Source organism: Elephantulus edwardii, unplaced genomic scaffold (assembly GCF_000299155.1).
Source record: "Elephantulus edwardii isolate Elephantulus edwardi_28Jun2011 unplaced genomic scaffold, EleEdw1.0 scaffold00200, whole genome shotgun sequence".
NCBI lineage: Eukaryota > Metazoa > Chordata > Mammalia > Macroscelidea > Macroscelididae > Elephantulus > Elephantulus edwardii.
In genome coordinates, this window is record NW_006399950.1 from 3,117,590 (window position 1) to 3,121,678 (window position 4,089).

Here is a 4,089-nt window from a genome sequence, read left to right on the forward strand (position 1 = left end):
CGTCACCAGAGCTCCCCAGAGCAAACTAGATACATAAAGTGAATTAGCAGTGCAGGTTAGCCTTGTAAGTTTATTGATATGTGAGAAATGTTTTGTTCTAACCCTCTACAAAAATAGTCTTGTGAAACTTTAATTCCTGCATGAAAACTCCACAACAATCTTGAGTCGTTTTGGCATCGCCCCTCCGGCCATCACCAGTGTGCTTAGCATCCCTGTGTCCCCATGACATCACTGACTCCCTGAGCTTTGAAGTAGGAGCCCTTTCCAGGGAAGGCTGTCTTGCTTGGCATGCGATCTGTCCGCCTGCCTCAGAGGCCAGAAGCTGCCTTCAGGAAGACACTCGCTGGCTTCACAGGCTGCCAGGCTGAAAGGGCACCTCTTCAGGGCCAAGATCTCCTCGCTATGAATTTTACATACCGACATGAAAATGAGACATTTTCAAAGCTTTCTGAAACTTCTCCAGGTCCTTCCTTTGAAGCCGTGTTTGAATGTGGATTGAATTCCAGACCTTGCTTGTCTGTTCGTGGGAGTATCACCGATGAGACATGACAGCCTCGTTCCCCAGCCAGGTTCCACCTTGCCTCTGAACATGCCTGCTGCCATTCCTCAGCTGCCCTCTTCCCTCCCTCCCTGCGTGAGAACACCCAGAGCGGCTTCATGGTGCCAGGAAGCTGAAGGGAGCTCCAGTGGTTGGGCTTCAAACTTTGCTTCGGCCCTCTCTCCTGTCTGATTTACAGATTCTGCTCGAAATGGCTGCCTTGGGGCCAATAAAGACTTATAAAGGAGAGGATTATGGAGAAGAAATTGCCTGGCTTTTCCACGAGCATTTGCCTTTGCTCGAGAGATAGTGTGAGCTTCACAGGGTGACAGGGACAGAGTCAGGGGTGACAGGTCTCAGCATTCCCCAGGCAGGGTTGGGGAGGTGGGCAGGGGTGGCAGCTGAAGAGATCAAGTGCAGGAAGCCCAGTGTCTGTCATCCAGAAGTGTCGAGTGAATCTTCTGTAGAAAACAGGGCACAGCAGAGGGAGGAGAAACTGAAAGTCCCACCAAGGGATGGGACAGCTACTGGGAGCAATGATTTCAGAAGAATTCTGAGAGGGAAGAAGATTTCTTTCTTGAAAGCTTTGAAAAGGTTTCAGAAAGAAAGTGGAATATGCATTACCCAAAACCACAGATGCTGTGTCAGTTCTGAAGCCTGTAAACTCTTCATGATGTTTGTGAAGCTGTAAATCTTGAGAGTAAAAGGCTGTCCATCTTTCTCCCTCTGAGCAGCTCATTTATTGTAACTGCTAACCTTTAGTTAGCAACAGGACTCTAAACAAAACAGGTTAAGTCAACTTAAAAATTGCAGAAAGAGGAAACCTACTGTGGGTTTTCCTCTCGGTTTCCACCTACCACTCCATTTAAGCCTAAACTTGAATTTATTTCCTGCCGGCCTAGCAACACTTTCACTATGGCCCTCAGCGATGCAGACGTACAAAAACAGATTAAGCACATGATGGCTTTCATTGAACAAGAAGCCAATGAGAAGGCAGAAGAAATAGATGCAAAGGCAGAGGAAGAATTCAACATTGAGAAAGGCCGTCTTGTGCAAACCCAAAGACTGAAGGTTATGGAATATTATGAGAAGAAAGAAAAGCAGATTGAGCAGCAGAAGAAAATTCAAATGTCTAATTTGATGAATTAAGCAAGACTGAAAGTCCGCAGAGCAAGAGATGACCTTATCACAGACCTACTAAATGAAGCAAAACAGAGACTCAGCAAGGTGGTAAAAGATACAACCAGATACCAAGTGCTCCTGGATGGACTGGTCCTCCAGGGTTTGTACCAGTTGCTGGAGCCCCGAATGATTGTTCGTTGCAGGAAACAGGATTTCCCTCTAGTAAAGGCTGCTGTGCAAAAAGCGATCCCTATGTACAAAATTGCCACCAAAAAAGGTGTTGATGTCCAAATTGATCAGGAGACCTACTTGTCTGAGGACATAGCTGGTGGTGTTGAGATCTATAATGGAGATCGTAAAATAAAGGTTTCCAACACCCTTGAAAGTCGGCTGGATCTCATAGCCCAGCAGACGATGCCAGAAGTACGGGGAGCTTTGTTTGGTGCTAATGCCAACAGGAAGTTTTTGGACTAAGCATCTTGGAGGTGGAGTTCCTTCCAATCTTCCCTTTCCACAATACGGAAGTTTCTGATATTTAAAGAAACAAGATTACCTATGTAACCTCCTCTTTGCTGTTCTAATAGTGTCTGTATCCATCAGCGGAATACCCTTCTGTAGCTAATGCCCTTGGCCTAACTACTACAAGTAGCAGCACGTTTCACTTAAAATGATCAGGACGAAACCGCTAGTTCATCTAAAAGCAGTGCAGCTTTCCGTTGGCTCTGCAGCATGCAGATGACGGGCTCAAACGGTGGTGCGTGAACATGACTGGGCTCTCCTCTTTTGCCACTTACCTGGAGGATGACATCTGTGGTGGTCTTGCTGTCAGCTCTCTGCACTTTAGGTCTAAAACGCATGTAGGGCATGCCTTCCTTGCAGCTGTAGTAGCTTTACTGTTCTCTAGTGGGCCTAGCAGGTTTCCTCATCTGTAAATTGTGATTTAAAAGTCTAAACCATGAATATTCATTATTTATTAAAAGAAAGATTTATGTGGAAAAAAAATTGCAGAAAGACTTTTAAATGCTTCCCCTACCAGTGAAGGCGCTCTGGTGGCCCATTCTGTTCAGCGTTGCCCAGGTAACAAAAGGACTGCACTTCCTCAGAAATTGGGGCCACCTGCAGGCCTTCAGCAGAAAGGTGGGCATCTCCTGCTACCTTTAAGAAACAGCCTCCGAAACGCAACAGAGGGCCACTGTGCACAGGGACAGACTGGACAGCAGTAAGTCCTGCCACCTTTAAGATCCGCAGCCTCTGAAACGCATCAGAGTGCCACTGTGCATAGGGACAGATTCGACAAGTAAGTTCCAGTTTGTCCAATGAAACAAAACCATGACTCTTGCTTGAAACAACAAAACCCAATGAACTACTTTAATTCTATTATATTCCTGTTTAATTCTGGGTTATATATCTTATTTATAACATCATTTAAAAGCAGTAACATATTGAACCTTTTCACATTTGTCCATTTATTCCTTGAACAAATTGATCCTTGAATATACTCTCCAGCAACTAGTAGGTTTCTTGAAAGAACCAGTACTCAATAAAGTGGGCATCTTGGCTTTGTTTTTCTGAAGTTTCCTGGATTTACTATGGGAAATCCTATGTCCTACAACTCTTAGTCCCATCAAACCAGGGTGGGTGCTTGATGGCTATATAAAAACCTAATATCATAGATATTAAAATCTGATCAAGCAAAGAATAGAATACATATACATAGTTGTTGTTGTTAGGTATCATCAAGTCAAGTACAACTCCTACCGACCCTATGAACAATAGATCTGAACCTGGTCCTATCCTGTGCCATCCTCACACCTCCTGACATACTAGAGCCCATTATAGCAGTCATTGAGTTAGTCCATCTCATTGAAGGTCTTCTGCTCTTTCACTTACCCTTCACCTTTCCAATCATGATGTCCTGCTCCATGGAATAGAATCTCTTAGCAACTCATCTAAAGTATGTGAGACACAGCTTTATCACTTCCTCCTCCAAGGAGCACTTTGGCTGTACTTTTTGCAAAATGTATTGGTTTGTTCTTTTGGCTGTCCGTGGGACACTCAATAATCTTCTCCAACACCGCAGCTCAAAGGCATCAGTTCTTCTTCTGTCATCCTTATTCATTCTCCAGCTCTCAGATGCACAGCAAGTGATTAAAAACAAAGACCTTTAAGTCAACTCTGACTCATTGTGAAGGGCAAGCAGAGTCGATGATAGTGACAAGCCAGGGGAAGATATCCTCAAGAAAGTCTGAAGAGCTAGGAGAGGCACCAAAAACATGTTCCATCTTCAAGAAGACACAGTGTAAGGAGCTCCAGCTCACTGATGCTGTGTGAACCAGAACCCACACCACCTGGTCCTTCACCCTTCCCACCTGCTGCTGTGAATGATAGACAGGCAAATTAGACTCTTCAAGCCGCTTTTGACCCTGTTG

General features: G+C 44.8%; 1 pseudogene; it reads left to right on the plus strand.

The window, feature by feature from the left end:
• The first annotated feature begins 1,453 nt into the window (after positions 1-1,453).
• LOC102844554 lies at positions 1,454-2,134 on the plus strand (annotated as a pseudogene).
• Positions 2,135-4,089: the final 1,955 nt, after the last annotated feature.